Here is a 13649-nt window from a genome sequence, read left to right as displayed (position 1 = left end):
CCACAGCTATCCTGGATTTTGCAGATCTGCGCCAAAATCCCAGCTTTGAATATCTTCTACCTCCCGTGAATCACCAAGCACTCTAGCTCTTCAAGCAATTTCCTTCCCGGATCTTCAAACATATGATCTTCTGGAAGTTTATATGGAGATATGAAAGGGTGTTTTGGTTTTGTGAGGGTTGATATTTTTATTCAAAGAACCATGAGAATCAAAGATGAAAAGAATGAATTTATTTTGGCTCTTGATCCTTTGGAAGTTGAGAGGAATTGTTGTTTTAATGTTTGCCAAAGGTCACCTAATGAAAATCAGACGTTTTGTTTATATAGTAGGTCGAATTTGGTAATATGGAGCGTTAAAAATTCGCGAGGCATTAAAATTACCAAAGGCCAGATAACACAGTCGCTCGAGCGAGGTCCTGGCGAAACTCGAGCGACGTACCTTCGCTCAGGCGATAGACCAGCGAAACTCCAACAAGGTCAGTTCTGCAATTTTGGCTCTAGCAAGGTCAGGGCGAAACTCCAGCGACATCAACGTGCCGTTTGCATCTTCAAAGCATCCCACTTTACCCTAGACTTATGCTATGACCTTTACTAAATTGCAACTTTAGTCCCTGAACTATTTGACCTGTACAATTTAGTCCTTGACTTTACAATTTTGACAAATAGGTCCTTTGGTCACAGATTGCCAATTACACATTTTCCTAACACAAGCAACTAAAATTATCTAAGAAATACAGCTTTTAGCCTACCAATTTCTCTAGTTTTTTTCGAGTGAACTTTGCTCATTAGTCTGCTCAAAACTCAAAAGAAAAGCACACAAATAACAAATATAAATGCAGAACACCACAAACAAATAAAAAAGGACTACTCTACCAGATCAAGAAACAAACAATCAATGGACACTACAGTTTCCTAATGCTTTTATGAGAACCTCAAACTGAACATGTGCAAAAGTCTTAGATTTATCCTTATTATGAACAAGTTCAACTTGGATCACCTTACTTCTATAGAATTTCAAATCATTATTTCCAACCAAACCTGATTAACTTTCTATTTAGACTTAGGTTTGTGCACACAGTTCAGCATGGTTTTATTTTTATATTAAAATTCCAGGATATTTAGATTTTTATTACCTTCAACACCACAGCAAAAGCATACGAGAACAATGTTTACCTAAACTCTTAAGTTTTTCTTCACCTTTCGAATTTTCTGATATTTGAATGAACGATGGTAGGTTTAGACATGTGTGTAGACCTCTTAGGAATGTGAACATATTTGTTCTATGTTTCAATCACGTTCAACAAATCTGGCCATTGAGATATGACCATTCCTACCACAGTGGAAGACTTACCTAAAGGCTTACCAAGGTAAATATGGGAATTCCACCATCAATTTGAATTTGTGCAGTTCTAATGTTAATCAAGGGTTTCAGTCTCAGTCTGAGCTGTAGAAGTTTTATTCACAATCTTGATAGCTACAAAGTTAACAACAACGGATTATTGCAGGATATGTTTCGGAATTTAAGATTTTACAAAATTCAATTCTTTGGACTTCTTCTCTTTTCCACATCCAACATAGCCTAACTCGTCGTGACATGGTGGTCCTTCCATAGCTCAACACATCATCCAAGCTTGCTGTTCCATTGATAATTATTTTAGCGATCTCTTCGGAATGATCAAGAGCGGTTTGAATATTGACTTTAAATGCATCTTTTTCCTCCAAAATTTCTTCAAGTGTCGCGATCTTCATTTTAGCATCAAATATATATTATTCAATTTGGAAATTGTCGATTGAAAAATGAGATTCTTCTCAATTTTTTCCATATACAGATGAGAACAATTCATCTTTCAACCCATTTGAAGAAAGAGTTTTTAATATTTCTAGATGTGTTTAGGAGTTCACTACAATGTTCGGTCTAGTTGTGGTTCTTTGTAAGTTAGAACACGTAATTATGTTCTTTACACGTTTGAACATACCATTTAACATATTTTGTTGAGAAGTAGAAACATTAAGATAGTAAAATTCATGATTACTATTTTAAGCTGACAACTCTCATTTTTTAAAACTTTTTCTTAAATTCATTTTAAACCACGCTCTTTCAATAAAAAACTTGCACGTGAGCCCATGACTTTTTCTTATTTTTTAATCATACATTAAAAAAAAAAAACACTTTCCACATAATTTATTCTATCATGCTACTTGTACAATATATTTTACAACTTGATTTACAATGTATGACTTGACAAACATCACATCCATCTATTTGAAAAACTGTTTTTAAAATCAATGGCTAGGATTTTTTTAACACACTTATTATCAATCAAGTTGTACAAATACATTGTACAAGTGACATTATTCTAATTTAATTTCAGAAAAATAAAAAATAAATAGGGCTAAATAGTAAATTGACTTTTGGGCAATTTTCAAAAGACATAATAAAAATAATCAATATTAAAAACTCAATGGTCACTTAACTTCGAGTTCTCTTCACTTTGGTCAATGGTCACTCAACTTTTTCTTCCTCTAAAATGGCTACTTTACTTTATGTTTCATTATAAGTCGGTCATTTTTATCTCCATCACTAATTTCCACTAATATTATTAATGAAGACAAATCTAAAAACAAAATAAAATGTTATGTGACCGTTTAGAAACAATTGAAAGATTAGTAATTTAAATGAAAGAATTGTTCAAATATGTTTGGACCCCATTTTAATGAGAATTTGAGGAAAAATGTATTTTGAAATAATGTTTTTTTTGGAGAATATGCAGTTAAAAAAATAATGAAAAGTTTTTAATTTATATATAATATTATTTTATTGAATAATGTAATGTTATAGAGAGCAATGCCAGAGGTATTTTTTATTTTATTTTTTACTTTATATAACTCGTACAGATCAACAGACAACTCTTGATGAATTATCATTGGAAGATGACAAAAATACAAAAGATAAGTAGCCATACAGGTGCTGCCAATGCAGGTCCGACACAAATTTTGTTTTTTTTTCCTTGTACTTACAGAATTATTCGGTCATAACAAGAGATTATTTATTTATTTTTTAAATAGAGAGTTAAGTGACTACTCCAGTTTTCATATTTTTACCCAATCTCGTGTATTCAGATAAAAAAAAAATCTATAATATATTAAAGTATCAGGGAGAATAATTTTTTGGATGATTTTAACCCCCTATCATTCAATTATTTCAAGGGAAAATTGTATCAGCGGTCCTTAACCTTTTCATTTTTTTTTTGCAAATTTTACCTTAATATTCATTTTGTGCTAGCGGAGGTTTCTAACATTTCATAAATATACACTTGAGGTCCATCTAGACTAAAACCATCCAAAACACAGTCAGTTGATTGAAAAAATTAAGGAATTATCATCAAATAAAATTGTCCAAAATACTGTCAAAAAAGGTATCAATATCCAATAAATCCGTCGTGGTAGCAAATAGTTCAAGGAATTTTCTCGTTCAATTTATAATGTTTTGGATGGACACCAAGTGCGTATTTATAAAAGATTGGGCATATTCGTTGATACAAAATGAAGGTTAGGGTAAAATTTATAAAAAATGAAAAGGTTAAGGATCACTGCTACAATTATCCCTTATTTCAATATCTTACTTTTCGTTTTTCGATATGTAATAAATACTACATAATTATTGTCATTTATGAAATTTGTATTATTTATTCTAAATTAATTAACATTCACTTAATTTAGATTCAATGAAATTTCACTTGATGAATATTGAATTATATGAATTTCGTGTTATTATGGATGAATTTATTCATATTTATATATCTATAAATTTTAATGGTTGTTTAAATTTATGTATTAACAATTGATTTGTATATATCAAATGTAATATAAAAAGATGACTCATTTCATCATTACAAAAAATTTTGAATAATAGAAATTGAGTATTGAGAATACAATTTTCTTCTATTAAATTTCTATGTTAAATTTTATTTTTTTAATTCGTTCGAAACTCGTCAAATCCTCCAACAAATTAGTCAAATCCTTCAACAAATTAATACAAAGCCCTCATTTGGTAGCAATTTTTCACTAAAATTTAATTTTTTAATCGTTATTTTACTATTTTAAGCTTTCGATCATTATTGTTTACTTCTTTCATTCACAAATAAAATCCACTTTTCAATCGTTTAAAAAATCAATTCTTATCACCACTGCCAAATAGGCCCAACTATTACTTGAACATATATTCCACAATAACCGTTCAACTTTTACCACTAAAAAGTAAAAATAAAAGAGGTTTTGAGAGAGGAAAACCCTCTTTCCCACTCCGCCCCTTGTTATCCGTTGCTCGCTCTACAATTGACCTGTGCTAAAGTTTTCATTTCTCCAGAAGATTGTTTATTTTTTCTTCAACAACAAGGTACGTCACTTACTCAGTCTTAGTTTCTTCATACTTTCCTATGTTTTGCAGTTAATTTTCAAATTAGTAGCTAAATGAAGCTGAGCATGACAACCTTTTTTTGGGGGGGGGGGGGTATATGCAAAAACTGTGATCAGATATATTTTGGGTTTTCTCTGTGCTTTTGTGGGATAAAGGATATGACTGGTTACTATTATTAATGACATTTGCTATTATATTTGATGGTAAATGTTAGTTAAAAATGGTTTTTTTCTTTGGAAAATATTCGGAACAAATGTATTTGATGAAATGAAAAGTTTAAAGCTTTACGGTTTGCTGTGCCCGTATTATTCCGTGGAATTTTTCATCTTGTCAGCAATTGAATGGATGGAAACCAGAAGGAAAACGGATTGAAAGAATAAGACTGAATTGAAGTGTTATAGGAGTATAGTTTTATCCTTTCTCTTTCTTGCTCTAAATCTAACTTCTTGAGAGTGAAACATTTCAAATACTCGCACCCTCGATTTGATGAAATGGGGTTAGAGAGATTTTAAATTTTTTACTTATATGTATTGTTTCAATTTTTTTTTTTTTAATAGATTGGATAGCATAATTAAACTAAAAGGGGTTCAAATTGAAGTTCTCCAGAGATTTGGAGAAGCTCATCAACAACTTCCCACATCTCAAGGGAAGTGGTTGAATTTTCTCCCACACGTTTTGATCAGATGAGTGCTAATCTGATTAAGTTTAGAGTCTATCCTTTTTAATGCAATTCATCCCCATTATGGCTTAGGTTTTGAAAAAAGTAAAAAGGATAAGTACCAACACAAAAAATACATATGAGATTTGAGAAAATACTTCGTTTTAGATAATACAGTAGTATTTATGATGTTCTCATTTATATGCCTATGTAATTTGAGAGTTTATTGACATCCACTTCAAGTTTTAGGATTCATAAAAGCTGTTTCAATTTTTAGAAGTTCGTATAGACTTTTTCGAGTGTTTACATTGTTTTTGTTTTGTTTATCGCTTTTCTTTTTGGATGATTAATTATGTATTTTTTATTAAATATTTAATTTTTCTATCACTGTTAGCCGTATATATTTAAGTTACATATTTAGAAAATGCTTAAATTGAAAGCAATATTGGGGCTTTTGACTCAGTTTGTGAAGCATAAAATGCTGTCTTCTCCTTTCACCCTTCCATCAGTGGTTTGAGTGCCTGTAATTTTTTTCATTCTCCTCTTGTTCTTTATTTGCTTCTTTTTGGTCTGTTCATTGACTCATTGATGGTACTTCATGTTCAACATTATTTTGAATTTTTTTTAATCAGATCGAGAGAAGTTTCTCAGTTATGTTGAAGTGGATTTTCTCCGTGTATTAGCCTTTGGACATGCTTTGTCCATTTCATCCATGCTTAATCTTTTCTTTCTGCTCATTATTGCAGCCTTTCACTTGCTCTCCCCAAGTGAAGTTGCAGGGTGCTGAGGTTGATTAATTAACTGGAGCCACAACAATGTCATCATCTGGATTAACTTGTAGCCCTTTGAGATATTCATATAGCCTTCACTTACCTGCAAGAGATGTGGGGTTGAGTAATGCCCGAGTTACTTCTTTTCCTAATATTAGGAGATCAAAGGATTTACTTTGTTTGCATGGGTATGTATTATATACTGTGAACTATGTAGTTGTATACATCACAGGTACTAAACTTTATTTGTTACCTTGGTTTTCACAAACAAAGTTTGGCTGGTTCAACTCAGCAACGTATATGGCGAACTCCTTTGCTCAAATGCACAATGGATGCATCCTATGGTGATGCTACAAATGAGTCTGCTGGTAAACTTTGTGCCTTGCTTAGTTATTTCTTGATTCTGTTTGATTGAAGTTGTGTAGTTAAGTCGTTGACGTATAGTGGTAAGGGATCATTATTGATTCAGCCATTTAGCGTCTGGTAAATTCTTATATTTGAGGACACGACACTGGTGGGAATCAATGTGACCATATTGGAGATGATGAATGAATGAATGATGATTAGTCTCCTTGTTGATGTGTAGGAGAAACGAAACCAGTAATTGGAATCTATTTGATTATGGAGTCAAGATGAAACAGTCTTTAGGGTAGATTAAATATGAGGGCAGATTAATTTCTAATTGGAATTTTTTCTAGGGGGATGATCTTTCATTTTAACTAAGTATTGATAACCCTAAGGGGTAGCTTAGTGCTCAAATTTTGGATTTGCTTCCCAATGGTCACCAGTTCGATCCCCTCAGAGGCACTGAGATGAATATCTGGCTGTAAATTTCAGGGTCTCGTGAGATTATACGAGGTGCGCGTAAGTTGGTCCGGACACTCACAGTCATAAAAAAAAGTATTGATTACAAACTTCGAAGAGCAAAAAACTTATGTAACTCCTCTTCTAAAACTTCAATTGGTTGCACATATTGATGATCATAGGGGAGTAGAGTGTAGAGTGACAGATTGGTTTGCAGAAAAATGACTGCAACGTCGGAGGCTTGAATGGGTCCCGATAAGGAAACAATTCTTCTATATTGAAAATATAACTTCAATACAAATATAATGACCAGTAACAAATATTATGATCACAAGTCCTTTGCTCCAAGTGTTCAGGAAACTTAGTCAAACATGCAATAAAGCATAATAATTACCATTAAAGTCTCCAAACTTACATTGAGCATCAAAGGTAAGCTAAAAAATTTCATAATTGATAATAATTTGTCTTTTTTATCTTAGCATGAAATTTAGGAACATTGACAAAAAAAGGAGTTAACACTATATCCTGATAATTAGTATACAACATCCGAATATTGATAGGAAGAGTACGTAGACGAACAATTGCCTTGAAAAAAATTGTGGCAACTTGGGGAATATGAATCAGTTGAGGTACCACCACAATAAAGTCAACCTTAAAGTCATGCAAAGGAGTAGGCAATAACAATTTTGGCATGAGGTCAATGATAGTTAGAATGTTTGGTTTAGATGGCAATGTCGTATGTATTGCCTCAACTGTATAATGGTCAATATGAGACAAGTCTCAAAATTCTCAGCTTCATTATCAGAAGAGTCAATAAGTTCAATAGTAGAAACCTCATTTTCTTCTTCAGAAGGAGGATTAACACAACTAGAGTTAGGAAGTGATTGGAGTGGTATGCTTAGTTTTTTACATGATTGATGAATTTGTAAAGATATGTACCAAAGGTTGGCCTGCATTTAAGCTTCATCTAAGAATTGGGGTGCAAAAATGTGGCTAGACAAGATTTCAGTATTCAAATTATTGAAAAACCTAGATGCTATGATGTAGGGAGTTTCATAAATATGGGGCTACATACTCATTAATAGTGGAACATTTTGTCTATAGTGCAAAAAGAATTGATTTAAAAATTGAGTCCAATAATATACATGGACATATTTGTTACTTAATATCCATTTTATTTCATCTCACAAAGAAATAGGGCGTTGATCTAGATAATTATATGAAAATGACTCAGGCCAATCCAACCATCAAAGTCCCACGATTGTAATGGAACATGCTTGGAAAAATTATGAACGTCCACGACATAGTTCCTAGTCGAGGGATTATTATATTGATAAGAGGAAGGGAAAGACACACTATTGTGGTAATGATGGGGTTTGATGTAGGTATAAGATTTGTTATAAGGATCGTACACGATGTTAAGGGGAGTGTCAAGACGAAGCAATTTTTTAATATATAATATTTTAAATGGAAAGAAAGAAAATAAAATATATTTTAAAAAAAAATATGTTTAACAAGCCAGAACACTGAAATAAAAGCTTATTTTTAACATTAAAGAAACCAATTACGAAGGAATGTAATAGCAGAGGCACGTCACAAGGCTATTTTTTTTGATTATTATTATTATTATTTTTTAAATTAAATTGAATTGCAAGAAACCAACTTCTACTTAGCTGTTTAATTGTGCTTGCTGATGGCCTTGGGTTAATAACCATTAAATTGGATTAATAGACTTTTGGGTTTCAAAAAGTTGGCTAAGTTTTATTTGGAGATGTGGGTTGATTTTGAAGTGAATATCTGTAATTGGACTCGGATAAGCTGGTTGTTGAGCTAGGTTATGTGTGATAATAGGATTATTATGGTAATTGGTTTGGTCTGATTTAGGCCTAAATCTCTCGGGCAGGGACCTAAGCACTTTTCTCACAATTTTAGACTCGGAAATTTTCTCACCTAGATTGAAGCTAGAGTTAACAATATCATTCAATTTAGCATAGAATTCGTCAAACATTTCATCATCCTTCATTCTCACTTCTTCAAACCTAGAAGTTAGCATTTGTAACTTAGAGTTCTTTACCGTTTTAGTTCCCTCATGTGTAGTTTCAAAAATGACCCAAACCTCTTTAGCAGTTTCACACATTGACACTTTCCTAAACTCTTCGGGAGACACGGTCATAAACAGGGCATGAAGACCCTTGCTATTCCAATTACACTAAGCTATTTCATCCTTAGTCCATAGTGATATGTCGGTAAGGTTAACAGTTCCTGATACGACAGTAGAGGGAGGTTTCCAACCATTTTGCACACTTACCCAAACATGCTCATCTAAAGACTTAAGAAACGCACGCATTCTAACCTTCCAATAGGCATAATTACTTCCGTCAAAATACGGAGGTACAGAAAGTGATTGACTCATCTAGACAACTATGGGTCAGGACTCGACCTTTAGCTCTGATACCACTTGAAAAAGCAATAGTTCGACCCAACCAACACCTAGAGGGGGGGTGAATAGGTGTTTATGCTGAATTAAAACAATTAATTAACTGATGCAACAAGTCACATCAATTATGCATTGCCTAAATTCATTCACATACTTTATCTATCTAAGTTGAATTACTGGTTGAAAAATAAATAACAGAAAGCAGTAAAAACACAACAAAATATTGACGGAGAAAACCCAATTGGGTAAAAACTCCGGGCACAAGCTAGTAGAGATCCACTATAGAAGATATTGACTTACAGTACGTCAGACATTATTGATTCTAACAATATTCTGACCTCCTTACTGTATCGACCACAGCTATCCTGGATTTTGCAGATCTGCGCCAAAATCCCAGCTTTGAATATCTTCTACCTCCCGTGAATCACCAAGCACTCCAGCTCTTCAAGCAATTTCCTTCCCGAATCTTCAAACAGATGATCTTCTGGAAGTTTATATGGAGATATGAAAGGGTGTTTTGGTTTTGTGAGGGTTGATATTTTTATTCAAAGAACCATGAGAATCAAAGATGAAAAGAATGAATTTATTTTGGCTCTTGATCTTTTGGAAGTTGAGAGAAATTGTTGTTTTAATGTTTGCCAAAGGTCACCTAATGAAAATCAGACGTTTTGTTTATATAGTAGGTCGAATTTGGTAATATGGAGCGTTAAAAATTCGCGAGGCATTAAAATTACCAAAGGCCAAATAACACAGTCGCTCGAGCGAGGTCCTGGCGAAACTCGAGCGACGTACCTTCGCTCAGGCGATAGACCAGCGAAACTCCAACAAGGTCAGTTCTGCAATTTTGGCTCTAGCAAAGTCAGGGCGAAACTCCAGCGACATCAACGTGCCGTTTGCATCTTCACAGCATCCCACTTTACCCTAGACTTATGCTATGAGCTTTACTAAATTGCAACTTTAGTCCCTGAACTATTTGACCTGTACAATTTAGTCCTTGACTTTACAATTTTGACAAATAGGTCCTTTGGTCACAGATTGCCAATTACACATTTTCCTAACACAAGCAACTAAAATTATCTAAGAAATACAGCTTTTAGCCTACCAATTTCTCTAGTTTTTTCGAGTGAACTTTGCTCATTAGTCCGCTCAAAACTCAAAAGAAAAGCACACAAATAACAAATATAAATGCAGAACACCACAAACAAATAAAAAAGGACTACTCTACCAGATCAAGAAACAAACAATCAATGGACACTACAGTTTCCTAATGCTTTTATGAGAACCTCAAACTGAACATGTGCAAAAGTCTTAGATTTATCCTTATTATGAACAAGTTCAACTTGGATCACCTTACTTCTATAGAATTTCAAATCATTATTTCCAACCAAACCTGATTAACTTTCTATTTAGACTTAGGTTTGTGCACACAGTTCAGCATGGTTTTATTTTTATATTAAAATTCCAGGATATTTAGATTTTTATTACCTTCAACACCACAGCAAAAGCATACGAGAACAATGTTTACCTAAACTCTTAAGTTTTTCTTCACCTTTCGAATTTTCTGATATTTGAATGAACGATGGTAGGTTTAGACATGTGTGTAGACCTCTTAGGAATGTGAACATATTTGTTCTATGTTTCAATCACGTTCAACAAATCTGGCCATTGAGATATGACCATTCCTACCACAGTGGAAGACTTACCTAAAGGCTTACCAAGGTTAAATATGGGAATTCCACCATCAGTTTGAATTTGTGCAGTTCTAATGTTAATCAAGGGTTTCAGTCTCAGTTTGAGCTGTAGAAGTTTTATTCACAATCTTGATAGCTACAAAGTTAACAACAACGGATTATTGCAGGATATGTTTCGGAATTTAAGATTTTACAAAATTCAATTTTTTGGACTTCTTCTCTTTTCCACATCCAGCATAGCCTAACTCGTCGTGACATGGTGGTCCTTCCATAGCTCAACACATCATCCAAGCTTGCTGTTCCATCGATAATTATTTTAGCGATCTCTTCGGAATGATCAAGAGCGGTTTGAATATTGACTTTAAATGCATCTTTTTCCTCCAAAATTTCTTCAAGTGTCGCGATCTTCATTTTAGCATCAAATATATATTATTCAATTTGGAAATTGTCGATTGAAAAATGAGATTCTTCTCAATTTTTTCCATATACAGATGAGAACAATTCATCTTTCAACCCATTTGAAGAAAGAGTTTTTAATATTTCTAGATGTGTTTAGGAGTTCACTACAATGTTCGGTCTAGTTGTGGTTCTTTGTAAGTTAGAACACGTAATTATGTTCTTTACACGTTTGAACATACCATTTAACATATTTTGTTGAGAAGTAGAAACATTAAGATAGTAAAATTCATGATTCCTATTTTAAGCTGACAACTCTCATTTTTTAAAACTCATTTTTTCTTAAACTCATTTTAAACCACGCTCTTTCAATAAAAAACTTGCACGTGAGCCCATGACTTTTTCTTACTTTTTAATCATACATTAAAAAAAAACACTTTCCACATAATTTATTCTATCATGCTACTTGTACAATATATTTTACAACTTGATTTACAATGTATGACTTGACAAACATCACATCCATCTATTTGAAAAACTGTTTTTAAAATTAATGGCTAGGATTTTTTTAACACACTTATTATCAATCAAGTTGTACAAATACATTGTACAAGTGACATTATTCTAATTTAATTTCAAAAAAATAAAAAATAAATAGGGCTAAATAGTAAATTGACTTTTGGGCGATTTTCAAAAGACATAATAAAAATAATCAATATTAAAAACTCAATGGTCACTTAACTTCGAATTCTCTTCACTTTGGTCAATGGTCACTCAACTTTTTCTTCCTCTAAAATGGCTACTTTACTTTATGTTTCATTATAAGTCGGTCATTTTTATCTCCATCACTAATTTCCACTAATATTATTAATGAAGACAAATCTAAAAACAAAATATAATGTTATGTGACCGTTTAGAAACAATTGAAAGATTAGTAATTTAAATGAAAGAATTGTTCAAATATGTTTGGACCCCATTTTAATGAGAATTTGAGGAAAAATGTATTTTGAAATAATGTTTTTTTTTGGAGAATATGCAGTTAAAAAAATAATGAAAAGTTTTTAATTTATATATAATATTATTTTATTAAATAATGTAATGTTATAGAGAGCAATGCCAGAGGTACTTTTTATTTTATTTTTTACTTTATATAACTCGTATAGATCAACAGACAACTCTTGATGAATTATCATTGGAAGATGACAAAAATACAAAAGATAAGTAGCCATACAGGTGCTGCCAATGCAGGTCCGACACAAATTTTGTTTTTTTTTCCTTGTACTTACAGAATTATTCGGTCATAACAAGAGATTATTTATTTATTTTTTAAATAGAGAGTTAAGTGAATACTCCAGTTTTCATATTTTTACCCAATCTCGTGTATTCAGATAAAAAAAAAATCTATAATATATTAAAGTATCGGGGAGAATAATTTTTTGGATGATTTTAACCCCCTATCATTCAATTATTTCAAGGGAAAATTCTATCAGCGGTCCTTAACCTTTTCATTTTTTTTTGCAAATTTTACCTTAATATTCATTTTGTGCTAGCGGAGGTTTCTAACATTTCATAAATATACACTTGAGGTCCATCTAGACTAAAACCATCCAAAACACAGTCAGTTGATTGAAAAAATTAAGGAATTAACATCAAATAAAATTGTCCAAAATACTGTCAAAAAAGGTATCAATATCCAATAAATCCGTCGTGGTAGCAAATAGTTCAAGGAATTTTCTCGTTCAATTTATAATGTTTTGGATGGACACCAAGTGCGTATTTATGAAAGATTGGGCACATTCGTTGATACAAAATGAAGGTTAGGGTAAAATTTACAATAAATGAAAAGGTTAAGGATCGCTGCTACAATTATCCCTTATTTCAATATCTTACTTTTCGTTTTTCGATATGTAATAAATACTACATAATTATTGTTATTTATGAAATTTGTATTATTTATTCTAAATTAATTAACATTCACTTAATTTAGATTCAATGAAATTTCACTTGATGAATATTGAATTATATGAATTTCGTGTTATTATGGATGAATTTATTCATATTTATATATCTATAAATTTTAATGGTTGTTTAAATTTATGTATTAACAATTGATTTGTATATATCAAATGTAATATAAAAAGATGACTCATTTCATCATTACAAAAAATTTTGAATAATAGAAATTGAGTATTGAGAATACAATTTTATTCTATTAAATTTCTATGCTAAATTTTATTTTTTTAATTCGTTCGAAACTCGTCAAATCCTCCAACAAATTAATACAAAGCCCTCGTTTGGTAGCAATTTTTCACTAAAAATTAATTTTTTAACCGTTATTTTACTATTTTAGACTTTCGATCATTATTGTTTACTTCTTTCATTCACAAATAAAACCCACTTTTCAATCGTTTAAAAAATCAATTCTTATCACCACTGCCAAATAGGCCCAACTATTACTTGAACATATATTCCACAAT

At 31.8% G+C, this 13649-nt stretch overlaps 1 long non-coding RNA gene across 1 annotated transcript; it reads left to right on the top strand.

The window, feature by feature from the left end:
• The first annotated feature begins 4245 nt into the window (after window positions 1–4245).
• Window positions 4246–8524, top strand: LOC111401932. Its single transcript, XR_002704143.1, has 3 exons — window positions 4246–4395; window positions 5821–6032; window positions 6118–8524. It is a non-coding gene; the product is annotated as an uncharacterized LOC111401932 (long non-coding RNA).
• The last annotated feature ends 5125 nt before the right edge of the window (window positions 8525–13649 follow it).

This window comes from Olea europaea, chromosome 10 (assembly GCF_002742605.1).
Source record: "Olea europaea var. sylvestris chromosome 10, O_europaea_v1, whole genome shotgun sequence".
Taxonomy (NCBI): domain Eukaryota; kingdom Viridiplantae; phylum Streptophyta; class Magnoliopsida; order Lamiales; family Oleaceae; genus Olea; species Olea europaea.
This window is presented reverse-complemented; position numbering and strand designations above follow the sequence as displayed.